General features: G+C 41.1%; 1 pseudogene; it reads right to left on the reverse strand.

Moving 5' to 3' along the window:
• LOC119377493 (anion exchange protein 2-like) overlaps positions 1–23,958 on the reverse strand; it is a 49,828-nt pseudogene that overhangs the window by 2,571 nt on the left and 23,299 nt on the right.

A 23,958-nucleotide genomic window follows, 5' to 3' on the forward strand; every position in this document is an offset into this window, starting at 1 on the left:
ACACAAGAAAGAAGTGGACGGGACCAGCGGACGGGACCAGACAGAAAGGCACGGGAAATATTCGAAGCCTTGCGTATTATACGATACGGACCTGATAAGTGTATCAGTGAAGCTTCGTTACACCTATACACGAAAGAAGTTGAATTTCTTGGTTGTTAAGTTGTCATACAAGATGTACGGTTATGTTTGATGGTGCGCATGCGCTTTGCTGTTGTGTGAGAGAGGCATCATCCAAATAAATCAGTTGTTAGTCTGTGCTGGTCCCGTCAACTTCTTTCTTCTTGTGTCCTGTATGTAGGCGCAGTTTTATGCTTTCCATGTCTTACCAACTAGCCCCCACTGTACGCTTCTTGAGATTGACTTACATGCAAATGAGATTCTAACAACCGTTCATCAACGGTGCCGATGCTAGATGCAATAGAACAAGCACTTATGTAACAGAAAATATTTTGACGTACTGTATCTTTGTTCTTTCTGCTAAATTATTCAAGAAGTTCTTTTAATGATAATTGATTGTTAGCACAAGTGCTTTCGTTGCTATCCTTCGTTTGCATCCCACCTAGTCCTCTGCATAGTTTTTGCCTGTTTGTTTATTGTATGATTTCTTTTGTAACCTGCTGCTAAAACACGTTCTCTGCTTTATTCTTATTTTTAACTGTCTGCATCATTGCTACTGTTTACAATCTACATTCCATGTGAGTTTACTTTTACGTCATGGCGATGTTAAGGACAAATGTCAAATAATCTGAGCGTACCTAGAGTATACAGTTACAAAAATTCTGCTCACAATTAGCAAAATGGCGAAATTGAGTTTGCATTATACTATTGGATAGTATAAGAAGAAATCTTAAATATGTTAGGAAGGGGATTTAAAAAACATAATACCAAGTACTCCGTTTTTCCATTTGTGTCCCCACGAGCCGTTTTGTGCTATTTTCCATTAGCACTGAGTTTTCTATTGTCTGACCTTAACATGCGAGTTGACGATACATCATGCTCTATTGTCATAGCTGTTAAGGGTGCCTGCCGCCTGTATCGGGTGTATAGAGGGTGTTTCATGTAAATGGAACCAAATATTTGCAAAATAGTGGTTAACCTCAACTGAATAAGACTAATCACATGGTTTGCTGTCATGTGGCTCTAGTTAGGGTATTTTTATATAGTGCTTAATTTGTTAATTAACTAAGATAAATTATGCAACATTTGTTATATTAGGGCCAAGTGCGTTTCGTTGTGTTGTAGGGACATTCCGAAACGACCGGTCTAATTTTTTGTGGAAACGTACATGCTACTTCATAATTTTTTACAGTGTTTAATGAAAGCCCGAGCAATATGACCACATTACTGCCTTTGTGCCCTACTGTACGGCAGTGCTCTCAAATGTGCTTCCAGCGAAAAACCGGCACATGGACCGTGGCGAAATGAGCGGCCGCTGCTCTAGGTACAATGGTATTTGCGCCATCGTGTGGAGGCTTCTTAATGACGTTCTTGCAAGTACATGGCAATCCGCTAGCTGGCTGCCAAGTGGAGCAGGGACACCCATCAATTACAAAAGTGTCAAGCAGAAACCACTAAGAGCGCGGCGGTTAAAGAGCTGTCATGTTAAGCAGCCAAACAAATCCCAATAAGTCGTTTCAGAATGAAACTAATATACCTTGAGCAAGAACGACAGAAATCTTGTGATACAAACAGGTATTTCGTTAAAGATTAAACAAAGTTGGTCACACTGAAGAAATTTCCAAGTAAACACTTTTGTACACAGGCCTTTGCTGCTTCATTATATACATCTATATAGCAAATTTGCAAATGTATCAAAGTATCTTAAGATACAATTGGCAAGTATTGTATCGGATACAATAATTTTGGAAGCATATTGTATCTCTATCTCAAATACTTCTTGCCCGAGTATCTTGTATCGTATCGTGATACAATTTCAAAGTATCTTTGCCCAGCCCTGCACAGGTGCTGTGTCGGTAGTTCTTTCTTCCGAACAGTGCTATGCGATACCTTTATATCATAAACTTGCAACTATCTTCCTGAAATCACTAGGCTGAGTGACTAAAATTGGAGGAAATCTGCCACGAAACTAACCAGTATCTATAACATTCATGGATGTGTGGGCAGCAGCAGAGAAAGGGTAACATTACATATTTCGGAGATGGAGAAACAGCATTCCAGATAAGCACTATCGAGAGGGAGGTGGCCAGAGAACTACATCAAGCCCCAAAGGATGAAGTCAGTGGCATGAAGTTTTACGATGATTCAAAGTGGTGAGCCGTACTGCTCGAACCCAAGTATGGAGTTTGTGATTATCTGAATGTGTTGTTAAAGGAGAAAATTTGCCGACTACAAGTATGCGTCTTTGGTGTCTGCAAATGGTGCAGAAAATTCTGCATGCTTTATGTCAAAGCATCAGTACAGATGTGGATAATGACTTAATTACCTTGTTGATGGCCCTGAGATTTAAAAATAGTAGCAGAACAGTATTGAACTTTCGGTGTAAAGCGGTAAAAGATTGCTGGAGCTGCAAAGTTCATGCACAAAAACCACTGAGCGAAAACAAACTTTAATTAGCCCCAGACAGCTCATGCTTCTTGCCAATTTCAAGAGCAGTCATCTTATTCCGACTCATTATTCATACACATCATTCTGTGGTGAACTGCTGTCCAAATAATATGGCCAATAGTGCTTTCATTTACCTCAAGTGACTTCAAACAGCAAGCTGGCACAAAGAGAGATGTGGGACAGCAGCGACATAAAACCTCGCTTTCCTCTTTAAGCATCTACTTTTGTAATATAATAATTGTTGGGGTTTAACGTCCCAAAACCACGATATGATATGAGAGACGCCGTAGTGGAGGGCCGCAGAAATTTCGACCAACTGGGGTTCTTTAACGCATCAGCTTTTGTGCTTCAAATTCTATTATGGAGCATCTGAGCAGACATTTAGCAGTACTATGTATTAACGACGACACGACACATTACATATGGTTACGATGACACTAGCATTTTACCAATTATAATAATATCTGGGGTTTAACGTCAGCATTTTACCAATTAAAGCTGCTGCAGCACTCATTATTTCACCATTAACTGATGTCCCCCATCATGCTTTCAACTGGTATTTTTCCAGATTTTACGAAAATAGCACATATTGTACTTCTATACAAGGGCAGACTCATTAATGATCTAAGTAGCCATTGCCTGATTTCCCTGCTCCAGGTTCTTTCTGAAGTAGCTGAACACATCATTAATAAGAAAGATTTTTGGATTTTCTTTCTATTTTAGCAAAAACACAGAAATTCACAATGCGCATGTTATTCATTCCTCTGACGCAACCACGTTTCTTGGTGTTACCGTTGATTCCCACCTAAAGTTTGATAAGCACATTGCCGCTATCTCGTCCAAAATTTCTTTTGGAATTCGAGTTCTGATTAAAACCCGCACATACTTCCCTTTGCGCATCCTCGCTTATTATACTTCGCCTTCATTCATAGTCACCTAACATCCCGGCCGCGGCGCTGCATTTTCGATGGAGGCGAAAATGTTTGAGGCCCGTGTACTTAGATTTAGGTGCACGTTAAAGAACCCCAGGTGGTCGAATTTCCGGAGCCCTCCACTACGGCGTCTCTCATAATCATATCGTGGTTTTGGGACGTTAAACCCCAGATATTATTAACATACTGTTCTTCTTCCTGGGGAAACACCTGTAGGATTCATCTGTCCAACATTGCTCATTTACAAAATAAAGCTATAAGGATTATAACCTTTAGTCACGGGAAAGACTCCGCTACGCCTATCTACAGTAATCTCAGCATTCTCCCCATCCATCATTCCATATCTCTGAAACTAGGTATGCTCATATATCGCGCGTCAGCATGATATTGAATTAAACAGTATTCCATCCCATTATCTAACAAATGCAAATTTGACCAGATTCTCCTTACAACATAGCTTACTGTTGCCGGTGGTTCACTCAAACTATCGTAAATAGACAGCGTTGTTTTCTGGTATTTACCTTTGGAACTTACTACCTACGTTCATTAAAAGTTGCCACAATATAACATCATTTAAAGCACATTTAAAGAAACATATATTTTAACATCTTTAACATTTCATGGTACTACCTTTCTCGTTTCCTTAATTCATATTTGTTTTTCTTTCTTTAATTTTCATTTCTCTTTGTCATATTTTATAGCAATTGCGTTTTTGCTTTCTTTTGAGTTGTGCGGATTGTTTTCGCCTTGTTAACTTAGAATTCGCGTCAATTTGTTGTAATGTGTATTATTGTATTGGTTCCTGTACTATTGTTGCATTTCATACTTTTGAATTATCTTTCCTGTTTTTTTTTTTTTGTTTTTTCGATTTCGTGTTTCTAATATGCTTTTCTTTTGCTCGCCACTTGCCTGCCTTGTATTCAATCAATACAAATCGCTAGGAGGTCCCCCTGACAGTGTTTACTTCGGGACCTCCTTCTGTAATACTTATGAACCTTGTCACTTGTATTTTCATGATGTTACAATAAACTTCAAACTTCAAACTTCAAAATGATCCCTTTTAGAGTTGTGAGTACACCAACAGAGTAGATAGCCTGCGTAATATTTAGTATAAATGTCATACGCTTAGGCATGCAACTGCAAGCCGGAATGATCTTAAGATAAAGGAAGTAACAAAAAAAAATTGTAGTGAGGTAGCACCCACCAACTAGGAGTGACACAAGAAGGTTGGTAACACGCTGCTCCTTGACACCAATAATGTGTGGCGACTCGCCAGGTGCATGGGTGCGGCTCATGACAGTGAGTGAGGCAAGGTGTGACACGGAACGCACTGTGGCTGCACACATCCACGGAGCACCAATAATGGCACAACCCAGCTCCATGTAGCAGATGAGCAGAAGGTCCAGGTGGAAGCCAGAGCCCTTTTTCAGCTTGCGTTCCTTCTTGCTCAGGATCAGCCTGAAGCAAAGTCAGGGTAGTGATGAGCTCACATACGCTAAATACCTCAAAGTTGGAATTTGATATCGGGGAGGTTTCATGGGGCACCCACTAAAACAAACATTGAATGATTTCGTGAGATTAAATTTCTGGCCTTTAAACTCTCTAAAAAATTTTTTATTCAAAAGTGTTCCTTAGGGGCACGAGGATAACAACAAAATGAACATATTGCACAGAAGTACAATTTGAAAAGCAAAAGAGCATCTAAGATGGGTGCCCTAATAAAATGAAAATGCTACTCGATACATAGGAGGAATATGAGAATAACAGTTCCCCTTCCAGTTCCCAGTTTCAATTTCTCTTCAGAATAATAGCATGTCAAATGCACAAAAAAAAGGTAGACCAAAGCACTGAATTTTAAATATAAGAAAATTGCAATTACAGACCACTTGATAGGGTATTACATAGATTACAATCATATACACACCATTAGCTATATCAGAACTATCAATTACATGCCCAAAGAGTGAAATATTGACAGCGATAGCTTGGTTAACATAGCACACAAGCTCCTTGAATGGTGATCAAACAGTATGCAAGGGTAAAAGATTAGCATTATGCAGCACATAAGGCAACTGCTGCTGCATAGCAGAGGCAGCACCCTGGCAGCCATCAGGTGTCTCACAATGCAGATGTGATGTCAGTGGCAGTTGACGCAGTGAACCTCGACGATGCCCAAGATCATTATCATTATATCATCATTCTAAGCCTATTTATGTCCACTGCGGATGAAGGCCAAGGATCTCCAGTATATTGTGCAAGCTGATTCATTTTTATCCCTGCGAACTTCTTAATTTCGCCCCTGCTGCACTTCTTCTTCCTTGGCATCTATTCTGTTTGGCAGATCACCGTTTGTCTGTCTTATGCATTACGCAGCCTACCCAAGTCCATCTCACTTAAAGGGTCCCTCAAATGGTTTGTACAGCGAAAGCTGTTATGAGATCACAAGGGCTGTTTGTGGCGCCGTAGTTGTCCCTGCCACCGCCGCCGGTGTCTGTAACCACTATCACTCGAAATAAGAAAAGAAACAAGAAAAAAATTCCAGGATGGAACGAGGTTCGAACCTGGGCCCTCTGCGTGGGAGCCCATTGTTCTACCTCAGAGCCATGCCGGTGCTTGAAACTGCTTTGCAAAAAGACCCCATACAGGCTTCATGTCGGGAAGGAACCACATTAGCATATGTAATGTAGCGTGGTAGAAGAGTAAAACATCAACCAGGCGTCACACAATGCGAATTCTGTAACTAGGCGTCGCACAATGCGAATTGCGCAACGAATGGGTTGTTGAATGCTTCCAACCCATTACAAAGGACTCTGTCATAATTCTTCATCCTCATCAGCAACAGCATCAACAAAGTGCACATAATGCCTTAGAGGTGCTTAGCGGGTACCACAGTTCTCCGCAGAATGACAAAAAATTGCATAGTGGCTGCTTCCCTACTTCACAAAAATTATGATAATTTAAAGCGTAGTGGGTTCCACGCAAGTGCACTTCTACTGGTCGCCAAGGAAGCCCATAACGCTCCCATGATCCATTTTCTGAGGGTCTCAATAAAGTTAATTCCCTCCCTCTCTCTCTTTCTCACGTTAACGTATGTCATAAGCGTGGTGGGAGAGTTAAATAACGACCGGGAGTCACACAATGCGAATTACGTAACTAGTGAGTCGTTTAAAGATTCCAACCCATTACAAAGGACTCAGCCATAATTCTTCATCGTCATCAGCCGTCGAATCAACAAAGTGCACATAACGCCTTAAAGATGGTACCTCGCTTCTGCGCAGAATTACGAATAATGTCGTGGTGGGTGCTTCCCAACTTCACAAAAATTATGATTTGTGCTGTAGCGGGTACTTTGCTAGTGTACTTTTATTAGTAGCCACAAGAAAGTTTATAACGGGCTCTACAAATGCCACTCTTCCAGCTTTCGCTGCGACTATGCTACGCTTTCCGCGCAGGCCTGGCGTTTTTTGAAATTCTGTCAGCGTATAGGCTACAACAACATCAAATCGTTCGCACCATAAATTAAATGACACACCTTGTATCAGGGCAGCTACGGGCAATCAGATGTTACCTTCTTCCCCAGCATTGCTTTTCTCCTTAACTCGTCGAACGCGCAGCCGTCACCAGCAACGACAGCGCACTCGATGGGCTGGGCTGCGCTTCCCTTATTGCGGCCTTTGCAATCAATTCCGGCAGCACACTGTCATGCTGCCGAAGCGAATTGTGAAGGCCATATAGAAGGAAGCGCATGGTTGAGATCTGCATCACCAGGTGCCACAACAATATCGGCTGCTAACTTTTTATTCTCCAGTACACCGATAAACACCACGAAGCTAACGGACAAACTAAAAGTGATCACAGACAAGCGTAAACACAAGCATCTGGTGGTGTCTTTGGAGGTGAAGATAAAGCCATAGACACACAAATCCTGGCATTGATCGGATAGCGAAAGCCAGATGCTCATTGCATCAATGAGCTGAAGCAACTCCGATTGCTGGTTGCTTACTCGATGTCGCAGCTTGACATTTCACCAATCACTAGATTTGCAGCCCACAATTCAGCCACGGCAATTCATGGTGTCTGAGAAAAGAAACCTTGAGATAAACACTGTCGTGCAGCTCACGTCACACGAAGCACATTGTATCACAGGCAGACAATGCTCGCTGTCCATCAGATCTCCAAATTTGGTGGCATATTGTGAAGGTGTATTCTCTTTCTGTTACAGCTTTTCGTAAACAAAACAAATTATAAGTATCTCAACCATTACAAACAGCATTTGTTCATAATTAAGTTGGAAAAATGCTCAGTGACGTAGATTGTCATCCACTCAGATCAGTCGCTGGTTTAAGTTCCACTTCCATGTTACATATGGAAGTCAGTAGTTGAAAAACTCGTTTGGCTGAGCCGCTACGATAAGTAGCGGTTCACAGATTTAGCACCTTGTAATAAATTACACACTTTATGCAGAGAGCTTAAATCGGTTTGCTAATGATCCTTAGGACTTCTCTACTGGCTCAATGTGTTTTTCAGGGTCCCTTTAATGTGAACAAGAGTATCGGTCACCCCCTTTGTTCTCTGACCCATTCTGCTGTCTCCTAATCTCTTAATGTTACCCCCATCATTTTCTGTCCACTGCATGTTGTCGTTAAGTCATCGTTCAGTTGTATGTGCAGATAGTAATCTAACAATGTTACACATAATAATAATAATAATATATCTGGGTTTAACGTCCCAAAACCACGATATGATTATGAGGACGCCGTAGTGGAGGCTCTGGAATTTTTCGACCACCTGGGGTTTTTTAACGTGCACCTAAATTTAAGTACACGGGCCTCAAACATTTTCGCCTCCATCGAAAATGCAGCCGCCGCGGCCGGATTCGATCCCGCGACCTTCGGGTCAGCAGTCGAGGGTTCGATCCCGCAACCTTCGGGTCAGCAGTCGAGGGATTCGATCCCGCAACCTTCGGGTCAGCAGTCAGGGATTCGATCCCGCACCTTCGGGTCAGCAGTCGAGGGATTCGATCCCGCAACCTTCGGGTCAGCAGTCGAGGGATTCAATCCCGCGACCTTCGGGTAAGCATTGAGCGCTATAACCACTAGACCACCATGGCGGGCAACAATGTTACACACATTGACTGCGATGAACATCAGGTGTGCGCGTGTCTGTCTGTGTGTGTGCATGCGCATGAGTGTGCGTAAATCAAAATTGAACATTTGAGAAGCACTGACAGAAAAAGCTGAAAAAAAATGCTAGAACAAGAAGACCTGCACAACTTACTCGCAGATTTCAATCTCGAGGAACAGAGTATGAAGACCAGTACAGCACCAATGCAGCCACAAAATGTGCCACCAAATGAATGGTCGTGTTGAGCTTACTGGAAACAAACCAACCACGTCCTCAATCTGGTGCTTAGTCCATTTGGAACTTTCAGCTTCTGCAATGTTGAATGACAAAAGGATGTGAACCACACTGCTTGTTCACTGTAGCAGCAGCTTGTTCACTGTAGCAGCAGAACGCACAAAGCTACTACAACAGTGCACCTGTTTATGCAAAGACAATTTGTTAGCATTACTGGCAAAAACATCCTGCATGTTACATGAACTAAACAAAAGCAGATTTAGAACACCAATAAGTTTTACAGGTACGGCAATTTACAGCAGACTGTTTATACGATGCACTCAAAGAGACTGGGAGTTATGATACTAAAACGATGCTACAGAATGCACTTAAAACAATAGCAATCAAATGTCACCTATGATAAGTTGTCACATTAGAACACCCACTTTTTGCACTAACACAATGCAAAAGCTAACCACATACAGTCCTACTGACATGCGTACAGTAAATAACACTCACTTTGAACGCACAAAATGTGCATAATGATATTTGTTCAGTATAAGCCACCTATTTGCATGTGAAAATTTAATGTACAAACTACAAGTGTTTTCAACCCGCAAAATAAGGATGCCCACATAAAGCACTTAATGGATTTCAGCACGGTTTCCCCTCTTTTACAGTGAAGCTGTGAGCCTTCTGTTGGTTGGGATTTTTTGGGGGGCTCCTCTTCACACAACGAAAAAATGCCCTGCCAACCACCTGGCAACAGTAGCCATCAGAAAGAGCTCAAAGCACTCTAGAATATTTCATTGAGTTTGCCATTGAGTTGTGTTTGCACGTTCAGGTCTGTGGAGTATTGAAGAATGGTGATACAGCTTTTTTTTTTTTTTTCAGACACAGTGACTGAAAATATTCATCTAGTGGCACCACTGTCAAAGGACACATACAAGCAAAGGATATGGGCAGTGATGTTACTTGCAACTGAAAGACTTTTTTTAAATGACACAAAGTATATTTCGCAACAGCTCTCACTTACACTCGAAAACATAAAAAAATGGAGAGAAGGCGCAGATTAAAGGGACACTAAAGTGAAACATGAATCGGTCAAGCTTGGTAAGTTTTACTCCAAAACTCTAACGTCGTTAAATTCACTATTATAACTTTAATAATAAAGGAAAAAATCGAGGTCAAAGCCTCATTTTTAAACTTCGCGGCGAAATCTCCACCCTGACGTCATGGATTTCAAAGCATATTTTGCCTATTTTGACGACATCGGCACAACGAAATTTCCTGAAACTTAGTACGATAAAGGAACCGACAACCAATTTTTATGGTACCTATTTTCTTTAGCGCAATGAAAAGCTGCTGGTCAGATTGTCTAATCACGGAATGGTAACATGCAAACGCCGTGAAACGTTCATAATCAGAATTTTTCTATCTGCGGCGACTATGAAGTCATACATACACGTGAGAACAACGTTGCAAACAGTGAGTGCAAGAGCGGTTCGTGTTTGAGTGCGGAGATTTACTGTGCATGCATGCACTCTGCGCGCATGCGCTGCGCTTGACATGTTCCACTAGCTGCCGTTAAGGCAGCACTGCTTTTCATCATGCAACTTTTTTACCTCGTAAGCAGCACAGAATAGAGCGCGATGGATAATAATATACATACTTTAATTTTGAGCACTAATTATGGTGCGCACAAAAGCATCAGACTATGTGACTACGTACAGCAAAGTGATCAACTCCATATTTCAGCTTCAAGGTTTTATCCGCTAGGCTGCATGACATACCGGCTTTTGTTACTTTTAATCACAAATTTTAAGACATAAATCCTACTCGCATTGCAAAAAGGATGCTTGGATCTGTCACTATATTTTAGTCTTCTCATTTCTGCAGGATCTAATCACATGTTCTGGCCAGTTGTTGGTCTCTTTAGGTCTCTGGCCCCCTCAGAGAACAATGTAGTTTCATTTTTACCGATTAGGAATGATGTAGGTCCTAGCAGTCTCCATCCAAATTGGTGACGTCATGCGATTGGTGCAGGAACTTTAAGGAGGCACCCCCACCCAAATTTTCTTTTTGTACATTTTCTCACGACATGCGTGGTAATTTCGGTATTGTGGAAAGGTAATTACTGATAGGAGAAAATCAGTTCTCTCTTTAGTGTCCCTTTAAAAGTAATAGTAGTCAGTCTTGCAGAAGGTCTATGTCCTTGGCAGACAAAGGAACCAATGAATAATGGCATAGTTATTTAAGTTGTTGAAAATGTGGTAAGCTTCCATAACACGTCAGGTAGACTTTCTTCTGTGCTTTGTTCCAGCACAGAAGGAAAGAAATCTCGTGTCCTATGCCATGGAATTTTTGTGCCACTTTGAGTTTTCTAATTCTGTGAACATGCTTATTAGCATGAATGCACCACTATAATAAAGGAATGATACAGTTGTATCCAGCTATATCAAACCGGAAAGTGATTCAGGACAGCTAATATATTAATTCGAAATACAAAATGTGCCAATCTGACGGTTGTCAAAAAAATCCTCAAGTGTCAGACAGTCTCCCGAGATTGTGAAAAAGGAATTGGTCAATTTATTTCTCTAAAACTATGTCTAAGACATAAAAGTTTACTTATTCATTTTTCATTCATGCCTTCCTGTTGAATGCACAAGTAAAACCAGGACACCTTTCGTAATCTCGAAGCAGCGTGGCGGTTCAATTCCAATAACGAAATAGTAGCGCTTCACCGAACAATCAGTAGTCTTCACTGCTATTAGTATTCTTCACCACAATACCAGGCTGTGCTGTAATCAAATTCACTCAAGCAAATCCATCATTATCGAGCACACGTAAATCCCTGCTGTGTGTCGTTTGCATTTTAAGACATGCACGCAGTAATTTCACTATACCCCCCCCTCATTGTTTTGCTGAAGGCACCCCTTAATTTGCAGCTTTTCTTTCTTTGGTTTTTATGCGCGATGAAAAATTTTGTGCAACAGCACCAAAACAGGGCATATGTATGCAAAAGGACACATTGTGCATAGCTTGCTTGATGGAGACTCCAACATGAAAGAAAGTGCGGCGAACACAAAGACCGCCCGAGCTTCAAAGTGTCGGGGCCAGGGCGCAAGCGCGGGAAGTGTGTGGGCAAGGTGGGTGTTGCTGCATGGTGACACCAAACAGAAACCAATGGCGGCTGTCTTGCGGAGGCATGGAGCAACGTGCTTGAAATCGAAACTTTTCGTTATGTTTCGCATAACTTGCTACATCGTTCAATGTTCAGATACTTAGGCAAGTGCCCTCCAGGGATGAAATCCTACCATTTCTCAACACAGCTGTGAATCCAAGACCAGTGGTAGTGTTGATATTTTCAACATACGCACATGTATACATTGCATTAAAGGGGCCCTGCAACACTTTTCCAAGTAACCATTGAAGGGCTTTCACTAAAAGAGTTTATTGCCTCATCGAACGAATTGACCGTCGCAAAATTTTTACAATCCGTCAAGTACAAGCGGAGTTTTGTCGCACACTGAGAGAGATTTGTCGCACACTGTAACTGCTTTCTCTCTTCTCTCGTCCCGATGAACACGCTGGAAGCTATGCAGGGAGGCATGACACGGGGGAAAGAAGTTACTTCCCGTGCACGTCATGACTTGAGCCACTTCTTTTTTTTCTTCGAACGTGTAGCTTACTTCAGTGTGATTGTGCACACGCGGGCACATGGAAGCCTCTTGTGGCAGCCAATAACTATGCAGCCCAAGATGCTCAAATCGCAATGGCTGTGATACGGTCATTTGGGTATATGGCATCATCTGTAGAAAGAAGAGGGAACGATTTCTAGCTGACTGAGAATAATTATATATTCCAGGCTGCATGCTGTGCTATAACGTTTGGCTTTCGTGTTCTCAGGAGCCTCGACTACCGATCGGCAGCGTTTTCTGACCATGCTGAAAAAGTGTTGCAGGGCCCCTCTTTAAGGGGGCATGCGGGGCTGAAGAGTTTGAACTACTGCGCCAATTTTGATGAAAATTTCTGGGATGGCTTATCTTCTTGGTATTGAAACCTATTCCAAATTTCAGCACCCTAGCAAAAATACAAAAAATCTATAGCTGTTATAATGATCAATCATGTATCAACTTAGGAAAACCATCATTTCAAAATAATGAAAATGTGCAAATTTTTATCATGAGATTTTATCTAGATGGTTTGTAGTGCAGGAACAGGCCAGTCATGTATTTTTTTATGACGTTTCTGTAAAAATGTCATCACTCTGAAGGCGAAGATCAGTTTTTTGTTTCCTGCCACGGCATGTCAGACATCTCACTATTTTTGTCTTAGAAAATACTTAGGACCAGGAAAGTACCTTACCTTGTTCCTGACAAAATTTCAGTCTAGAAACAACCTTGTAAGCAGCTATTGGCAAAGCAGTTTGGAAATGATAGTTTTCCTACCGCTCGTTCTCTCCAAAAGTGCCAATTGAGAAAAATGACTCAAGGATTTCACAACATGCTATTTATTTTGATGGTCACAAAAAATTAATCAGGTGACCTGCTGCATAACTAGGGCCTTCCTCTTCAACACAACGTTGTTGTGACAATTGCGTCCAATCGTTTTCAATTTTTCGCAGCCTTCGAGCTGTGAATGTTGCTCACAACACGTGTTGGTCACAAAACGAACCACCTGCTGATCGCATGAACTCGCAGGAAAGAACAGATAAGCCGAGTAGCAACACAAGCCAGCAGGAGTAACTCAGAATTGGCGGCGAAACCAGCAGCGGATGGTCAAGTGATACATATCCGCCAATTTGATCTCAGTTCCGGTTTTGCAGTGACACTGCTGTTGCCGCCATGAAAAATGTACTTCTTTAATTTTGTTTTCCTCTGGTGTACTCTCAGCAGAGGTCTCCGTGATTAAAAGGCGCGAAAATATAACACGGGTAGTCACATCGCATTCAGATTCTTGCCCCGCTTGGAAAGCCGCGTCTTGAAAGGGGCATTTCAGAGACGTTTTCGACAAAATGCGTGTCATCGTTCGTGAAAAGAATTCAATTTATTCTTTTCTGCTGCACAGATAACAACCAAACTTGGTGAGCATGTTCTTTATGAACCTGCAATCTAAAACAACTCAAATTTGAAAATGCACATTTTTCTAAAATCGTTTTTTAGCCCCGCACCCCCACTTAAGTAAGTGCTTCTTTATAGGCTTACCAAGTGCGCTGTACATGCAAACGTACGATCATAGTTGTGTATTTATGCAGCATGACGGAATGAAGTCGAAACTAGCGAAGTGGTCTCGGCAAAATATTAAATCTTTGTCACAAACACTGCTTCGGCGCATTCGCGACGTGCAAGGCGGTGTTCGCGACATAAACATTAAAAGCTTGGAAAACGTTTGAAAAATGTAAAATTACCACATATGCAGAAGCCTGGACGAATTTCACAAATTCCGAAACTTCAACACTAGAAAAAGGCACGAATATATCATGCAGACCCCCCCCCCCTAAAAATTTAGACTCCCCCCCTCCCCAAGCTGAATTCCTGGGGGAACCCCTGCATGCACCTTGTTCACTTTGACTCGATGACTTGCACTGCCCTCCAGATTCAATGGCCTGATTCACAGCATCACAATATTTCTTATGATGCAACTGATCACAGGCCAGTAGGAAAGCCTACTTGCAAGGACTCAACATGGCCCAAAATCCAATTCAATTAATTAAATTCTGGAGTATTGCGTGCCAAAACTATGATATGCTTATGAGACACACAGTACACAATGTAGTGGTAGACTCTAGAATAATTTTTACCACCTGGGGTTCTGTAATGCATGCCCAAATCTACGTACATGGGTGTTTCCCTATTGCACCATTTAAATCTGGCCTCTGTGGTCAGCAATTGAAGTTGCACCCTTTTACTTAGAAGCACAATGCCATGGCCACTCAGCAACCATGGTGCAACGTTTGATAATTGAATGTGGAGGCTGACATGAATGAGATATACACAAATACAGCACTTTACTTTTACATGTGATTTCCATGGGGATGCTAATACTGTTCGATATATCAAATAACTTGATGCATCCAGAATTAAATTAACATGTCAGCTTTGGTTTATCTAGATTGCTTCTTTGCTGGTCTGGCAAAATACTCAAGCAAACTTAGAGATGTGTGCAGTCACATGCCAGAAAATTCATGAGCCATTCCACTCTGTGAAGGTGGATGACCGGTGAAGCTGTGTAGCACAGGGCACAGAGGTGACACTAAATTTTGTTGAAAGTACAGAGAGGCACAGAATTTTCATGAAAGGTACACAAAGTCCCTTTTGAATTTAGCAAATACTCCTTTGAAATTTTCCATTTCAACAGCATGCATCTTTTTGCCACAACATGCGTCGTCTTGTCTGGCTTGCTGCATGCTGCTGTCTGGCTTGTTCATGCACTATCTTGAGGAGCCATTTGAGCAGTAGGAGTCTTTTTGCCGCGTTCTTAATTTTCCGACACCTTAGTGGGTTAGAGTAGTGGGGTTGCCCATTTCCGTGGCAAACATCCTTGCCTGCAGACAACTTCATTTTAGTGGACCAGTGTGGGTAGTGGGGCTTGTCCAGTTTCTGTGACACATATCTGTGCTAGGAGTTTTCTGCGTACGGATGGATGTTTTGCCTAGGCAAATGAGGGGGTACCCTAAAGTAACCAGAGTACAACTGCGCTGGGTAGAGCAAGTGCAGTATGCAATTCTCCCACTAAGTGAGCATCGCGCAAAAGTCTTCAAGTAAACTGCATCCAGTGGCTGCTCCCAGGAAGGTTTTCTCTGGCTACAGTGATTTTTTTCGTGAAATCAGTTTTGCGCCCTTGGCATTTTTTTCGTTATGGCTAATTGAAGTAAACAGCAGACTGCTGTGAAATTTTGTTTCGTGCTTCGGTAAAATGACTCGCCAACTACTGCGATATTAAACACTGTTTACAAGGATGCTGCGATAGGAAAAACTTAAGGGTATGAGTGATTTTCTCTTAGTAAAAAAGGAGCAAATGTCGATTCATGACAAACCTCATTCTGGACGTCCGTCAACTTCACGAATGGACAAAAGATAAAATTTGTGCATTTGTGCTTGAAGACCGATGAAAGGCCATTGAAAAGCTGGAGAAGTAATCTGGTATAGCTTAGAGCTCTGTTCAGGAAATTTTCACAGAAGATTTGGGGACGAGAAGGGTCGTTGAGAAATTTCCGTCTCTAATTTCAACAAACGATAAAAGATGGTCGAGTGAAAGCAGACTGCTTTGAAAGAACAGCTCTGAAGCAACCCAGCCCCAGCTTGTACTCATGACCAGTCATAGTACTATTCTTACCACCCCAAAACAAAATTTCACATCCACAAACATTTACATAAAGCGGCCACCACAAAAAGCCGAGCGTGCGAAACAGATTGCACGAAAAAATGACCGTACCCAGATAAAAGCATCCTGAGAGAATCCACCGAATGCAATGAACTCAAACGGTGTAGCACGATGCTCACCTCGGGGAAGAATTGCATGCCACGGTAGCTCCACTCAATGCAGCGCTATTCCGGTTACTTTTGGGCACCCCCTCATAATACTTTCACTGTAAAACTTACAGGCAGAAAATTTGTAGCAGGGGTGTTAGGGTGTGTGCATGGCAAGTGCCAGTATACAGGACACAGGTAATCAGAAGGTTGTGATTTCAGATCCTACGGGTGGCACATTTTTTCAACGTTTGAATTTCCCTTTGCATTTATCACAAATATGCCCAAGCGAAAATTCCAAAAACATCAGTAGCCTATATTCAACTGTAACTGAAAAACTTCAGTTGTCTGCCTCTCCATATACTGGTGTGAATGACATAAAAGCGATCAGAACTAAATTTAATATTACACTACCTCGAAATTTGTTTTGAAAACATTCAATAACAAATTACCATTTCAAAACTTTCCTAACTGCAATAACACCAGATTTCAGAGTCACGATGAAAATTGCATTTTATGTACAATGAGAAATGCAACTCATGCTTGTGAAGTGAAAATGTAATGTAGGTAATTAGTAAATATTAGTGTACAATTGTAATTCTTACTTGAGAATACGTGTTTGGAACAAAATAGTCCAAGGTAACAATTGCAATAATGGCAATAGGAATACCAAAGTCTCCGAGAGCCCTTCTTGCCTGGAAGAAAAAAAAAATAAAGAAAAAAGGATTACAGTTTATCTGAACAAACAGGTTTTTCATATGTTGCAAGAATACTTACGTTTCTCCCAAGAAAACTGCTGTTACGAAACTTCCTCAGAAAATCCGCCAAGAAGAACGTAGAAAACATCAATATCAATGATAGCAGTGCAGTGTTCGGCTGACGTGTTAGCTCTACGGTTTGAAATTCCGGATAGGGCTCTCCGCTCCAGTTAGCAGTAAGCACGTCACTCCAGTTTGCAGAAGACATATCAGTCCAGCTTGTGGTAGACACATTAGTCCAATTTGCAGCAGATATGTTGTTTGAAAGGTAGGCATCAATGGAGCTATCACAGTAGTCACTTGCTTTAAGCAAAGGGTGAGTAACAAGATCTGTAAGGAAGAAATCATCAGGCCTTTGTGACGACAGCAAACAAACATTCTACACATGTCGTAAGGGATTTGTACAAATTGGCTAGGACTACTATACGTGCACATACATGGTACTACTGCATAATTTCGTGGCCATGCATCAGGTGTGCATAATACACTATTTACGCATGAACTTGCTTTTCTTTTCATTGTGACCGGCTTTCACTGCCCAATTCTTACAAGTGTATGACTCGGCGCGGGCCATTCCTGGATGTAATAGAACCTTCTCGAGTGTTTTCAAATGTTGTAATCAGATTGTGCGCACGACACGAGTGGTTGAATTTATTCTGGAGCTTACGTGAGCACCAGTGATAACACTAGAATGTGTATTAACACATGTGTAAATGCCAATGCGTTTCACCAGCACAGCAGATTATCAACAATCGACAAACCGTCCTCACCACTCTCTTTTGTATTGTGAGCGTTACTTCCTTTACAGGGCACAGGTTCTCCCAATAAGGAGCTCAATCTTTTAGTTGAGGCCTCGGTTGCTGAGTTCTTCAGCATCATAATGATGATGATGATATCTGGGGTTTAACGTCCCAAAACCACGATATGATTATGAGAGACGCCGTAGTGGAGGGCTCCGGAAATTTCGACCACCTGGGTTCTTTAACGTGCACCTAAATCTAAGTACACGGGCCTCAAACATTTTCGCCTCCATCGAAAATGCAGCCACCGCGGCCGGGATTCGATCCGCGACCTTCGGGTCAGCAGTCGAGCGCCATACCACTAGACCACCGTGGCGGGGTCAGCATCATAACAAGACAATGTGGTTGCTAACGCAATGTCACATGTATTTTTTAACGTGTTCTCCCCACAACTTGTAAGCTCCCTGTGCACTCTCAACTTCAGTATCCATAGTTTATCTTTTTCTTTCAGTAAACCAGTAAGGTGGTATAAAATACAGGTGAATCACTTTGACAATCTAAAGCATTCGGGGAAGGTGACAGCTATACTTCGATAAAGCCACAGTCTACAGCACTTTAACTACTTCGATTTGGTTTTATAAAACTGTCTAACCATACTGCACAGATCAGTGCAACATTGGAAGAATGGCATGGTCTACTTCAGGTTGCTGAATGCACCTTTACCATGATGCTGCAAGTAGCTGTGTTGAAGTACCCCTAGCACACGTTTAGACAAAATTTTATGTTGCCAGCAGCTCTAATCCATAAAGCAAAGAAGACTCTCCCAGAACTTATGAAAATCACGAAGAGCTCAGTTCCACGTAAGTAATGAGAATTTAGAACAGTCCTCACTTGTAATTGTGCCACATCTTTGCAACTACTCAAGCTGGTATGCACTTAGCCTTGTTGTAGACCGATGGTACAATAATTTTTTTCTTTGATGTTTTTTGAGACACAGTGATTGTGATATACACTCTGTATGCGACAACTCCAAATGCTGTGTCTACAAACCATTGGCAACTTTCATGCAGTTTTTTTATGACCAATGCCAGAGTGCTTTAGCACATTATTTGGGCTGATAACTATATCATCAACAGCAATAAAGTAAGTCAATGGCACCACCAGATTTTGTTTGAATTTGTGGGCTCTCTGTTACACAGTGCCTTGACAGCAAGAGAAAAAAAAACAGATTTTTTTAATAGACCAATGCTTTGATGTAATGGTACCAATCTGCTTCATTAAGGCCATTTCAATCATTAAACCAGCTGAAAATTTCAATAGTCTATTCCATTACGATAAAGGGTAAAAAAAAATCATATTGATATTCGCCATAGTGTAGAGAGCTGACAATTGCCACCTGATTCATAAAGTTAAAGGCAAAACAGGCCATTAAGCAAATTAACTATGTTTCTGCTTTATCTACTCTCGTTTCCTGTCACCCGGTGGTGCTGGTGTTTAAAGAAAAAAAAAAAAAAAGGCTTTCAGCCTACCTTGCTGAAAACATGAGCCGCTGTTCTCCACTGACTTCAAATATTTTCTTTGAGAACTTGCACTTAAATTCTGCTATTATTTTCAGCTAACTTATTCAGGGTTCCTTTGTGTTGTACATGTTTGAAATGTCCCATTAAAACCATTAGGTATTTTGTGTTCTGTTGAGGCCCTCTCGGTCCTATTGTGACCACTTGGTACTTATGTTGTCGATATTCCCATTAACACTTCTGAAAACTGACCATATCAGCCAACTTGAAAGTAATCAAGTGACAAATCGGCTGTAGATGTTGCCACAAATTTTGTAATATTCTTCATTTATTTAAGCTACTGCTACCAGCATCGTCATACTTTAACCACCACAAGACTCTTGTATCTGAAAATTTGAGCAGCTTTTTCTCTACAGCAAGGTAAGCCAACCGTAATTAGTTGGCAAAAATGCTGTAATTAAATTATGTATTACTTCTCACGTGTATGCTGTAATGATAATGTACATATTTAACCCTTTCAGGCCCAGTGATTCCAATTGGAATCATCAATTTTCTAGGTCACTCAGCAAGCACCTGGTAAAGATAAAGCGTTGTTCTTTTTCTAGAGCTAATTTCAGCATCTGCTCTACGTATGGTGCCAACCTGGTACGTACACAAAGCGAGGTCACGTGTGAACAAAGAAATTACAGAAGTGGTCATGCTGTTCCGCATTTCGCTGAGGCAGCTTCTTCTTCTTTCACCATGCAGAGATAGGGCATTTATTTTAGTTTTGCGTCGAACATTGGAATATGTTGGCTATTGGGCATTATGCTATCTCATCTAACTATTGTTTGAGTAATGAATTAAGTAAAAATAATGAAAATAACATTAAACGATAACTATTATTTAAATTAATTTCGACATTAATTACTCTTCATCGAAAAGTGTGAGCAAAGTTTTTTTTTATTTTTTAATTACCATGATCATGCACATCTCAAAATTTAAAAACTGGTTGCTTACATTTAAAATAAATTAATTTGGGACTGAAAGGGTTAAATGAAGATGGGCACCACCAACTGTGGCCGAATGTAAACAGTGATTACATGTATTATGTTTGCATCGCATACATGTATTACATGCATTTTGACAGTAGAATACCATGTAGACTCAAGCAGTGCCATTTGAGTCGAACGGCCTCAAAGTGTAGTTGCAGTTTCTTTTTCCCTTAAATGTTGCTCAGTTTTCTAGACAGATGTGTGTCCAATAAATAGTTTCATTTCAACTGTTCATCATCTCCACCTGTGCTCTTATGAGCCCCATCATAAGAAACACCATAACGATAGAATGAGCCCTATTTGGAATGAACAAGCTTTCCACTGGATGTAAGAAGATTTAGGTAAACACAGTGAAGTCTGAATTCGCTCTACAAAACATAGCGACACTTGCACCTGTTTTTTTTCTTACTGGGTTGATAAGGGTGTTGCAAGTCGTACATTCTTTCTTCAGTTAATATTCTCTTAAAGAAAATAAAGCAATATCTTCTTCACATCTCACACACCTTTTAGTACTGAAGCAGCATCTTTAACTTATCGTTATGAGAAATAGCTCGCATAAAGCATGTGCAATTTAACAATTTCTTTGCCATTTCATCATGTGCAACCAAGTACTTGTTCTATTTCACTTTGTGCTGGCCCTTTTGACATACCAGCCTTGTGTTTACCACATGACTAAGAGGTTTAATAAATTCAAACAAGCCAAACTTACTACATTTTGCAAAAGTTCTCAGGTAACAAAGTTTTGGGCAATGCCAGATATATAGCCATGATACAATGGATGGCTCTGCATAGCGACATCAGGCCAGCGCCGAGAACTACAGTGACTCTCTACACAACATAATGTCTGGTTTATCTGGGATAAGACCGCGCAAGCATCTCGCTTTCCAAGCGTTCACTTGCCACGCATACCCTGCCCCAGTGCACTGACAAATAGGGATGCCCAGCAAACCATCAGCAAAACATTCACAAAGCGAGACACCTGTGCTTAGTGTACCATCACACTCAAGAATTCATATGACTGAGTTTAGGTCAGTAGAAGAATTTCACCATGACACTGTCTCACAATGCACAGGGTTTTCTCAGATTCTCAAGTCCTGCTTGCAGTTTACACCAGAATGTTTTTAAAAATAAAACTTTTCATTATTGTCAATTAAATGACAGTATGACATCACATCACTAACATGTATGCATTGCAGACCATTTGTCATGCTGTCATACTACACTGACATGAAGTGCCAGATTATTATATTACATTAATTTTGTAACATAGTACACACTTGTTTCTTACTATTAACACTTTTTTCTAGCTATCATAAGTGTGCTGCACGCACGCACACACACACCACACGCATGCACGCACAACGAGATCATAAATTAAGTACTCACCAAGTATAACTTATAAAACGACTCGTATATATACAAAAGTGAGATGAGTGATGCAAATATTTCTTGCGTGAACCTTGTGAAGAACGAACGAGTGCACTTCCCTCAAACGCAACAACCAAGGTTGCCAGTATAGCTATCCACATTCCTATCCAAACCCGTATGGCAAGGAATTCCACATCGTTCTCTTGACAAAACTGGAAAACAGGCACAAGAATGCACGAAATGGTCAACAAACACTACAAACCATCAATCAAGATAAATTTTAGTTGTGAGCACTAGAACATTGCCATTTATATATGCAGCAAATTATTGTGCTTACTGAATATAACAGTTCATCGAATAGCAGCACTGGTCCTGTAACGCCTATTATAACCAGAGGTTGCCCAGAAAGCAATGCAAATATGATGCCTGTAGCACAGGTGGCCACAAGTGTCTCAGACACTCCGATGAGGTTGTTGGTTTTGTCCCCTGTAAAAACGAAAGGAGTAGGGTTTTGGAAAATGCCATAAGTATAAACAAATGAAGTTTCACAATCTTAATAAATGCTATTTGAGATACTGGCAAATAACACTGCACAAATATTTCACATGTACTACTGCATGGAATCGGCTACTAATGAAGTGGGTCATGTTCAAGGGCCAGCAATAATCACGTTATGTAACAAAGCCTGCGACACATTAGAATTTTCTGCAGAATGTCAGATTTATGTTCTGCACATAAAAAATTATTTCCCTTCTTAACTGGAACACAGCATTTCTAAAGCCAGGTCAAAAATGAAAGTCATGGAAAAAGCTACATCACTGCACATGTTTTAACTAATCAGATGATTTGGTCCTTTCTTTATGAAGTTCTTGAGTTAAAAACAGGGGTGTGCGAATATTCGAAATTTCGAATATTTTTCGACTAGTGTTTGCTATTCGATTCGATTCGCACTGAAATTTTACTATTCGAACTATTCGAACTTCCCAAAGACAAATGCTGTCAACGTCCGATTGAAAGTGACCCCTTCAGATTTTCAATATGCTTCACCTCATTACACTCTCGTATTGCGGCAAAGCTGCCTTTCAAGCTCCGTTACGGTCGAACTTAGGCAAGAGACAGTCAACGTCCGATTGGAAGTGGTCCCTAGATTTCAGTATGCTTCACCTCCTCACACCCCCGTATTGCGGCAAAGCTGCCTTTCAAGGTCCGTTACGGTCGAACTTAGCCAAGAGACAGTCAACGTCAGTTTGAAAGTGGTCCCTAGATTTTGAATATGCTTCACCTCAGCACACCCCTGTATTGCGGCAAAGCTACCTTTCAAGCACCGCTACGGTCGCAAATGTATTAACCCAAGAAAACGCTGGTTCCAATATGGAGATGAAAGATGTGGCAGAGTTGGGGCTCAATTAATGCTGTTTTGGACCTGAAATTTGGGCAGGAAGTCCGAAAAATCGGACGCCGAAGCTTTTTAGCATCCAAAATTTCAGATGTTCTTATATATCAACGTCTACGAGGCAGATTTGGAACTCTGGATTTGAAGGGAGCACACCCTTGTCCGCGCCACATCAGTTGGGCTTCCACAGCAGTTGAAAGAGGAGGAGAGGCTGAGGAAATGGCACCTCTGCCTATCACGTGTAGTGTTGTCGGAACACTTTGGTTGCACCAAATCATGTACATAAAATACAATTCGGCCTCTACATTGCCTCACTCTTGATAAGAAGACAACTATGAAATATGACCCCACCAGCGCTTCATCAACCTAGCGAAAAGAAACACTTTCATGTTGCTATCTCACAAGAACACACTTAGGGATTCTCTGCAACTTTTTCTGTAATTTCACTTCGAATTATTCGAAAAATGTTCGAGAAATATTCGCAAATTATTCGAAATTATTCGATTCGATTCGCACTCATCTTTATTATTCGAATTCGCTTCGCACCCAAAATTTTGCTATTCGCACAGCTCTATTAAAAAACATGGCAATCAAGGACAATACTATGCAGTTAGTGAACAGAAAGGTGAATTGTTTTGGCCTTCCATATTTCACCTTTTTCTGTCTTCAGCAGTAAGGTGTGGGACTGGACCAGTTGGTATATCATTATTATGTGCACAGTGTGAAAATGGACAAAGGAAGAAAGTAAATGAAGAACAGTGCTTGTCTCCACTATTCTTTTCCATCCTTTGTCCACTTTCAGGCTCTCTATATCATCTTCAGCAGCAAAACAAGCAAGAACC

The sequence above is a fragment of the Rhipicephalus sanguineus genome, unplaced genomic scaffold, assembly GCF_013339695.2.
Source record: "Rhipicephalus sanguineus isolate Rsan-2018 unplaced genomic scaffold, BIME_Rsan_1.4 Seq480, whole genome shotgun sequence".
Taxonomy (NCBI): domain Eukaryota; kingdom Metazoa; phylum Arthropoda; class Arachnida; order Ixodida; family Ixodidae; genus Rhipicephalus; species Rhipicephalus sanguineus.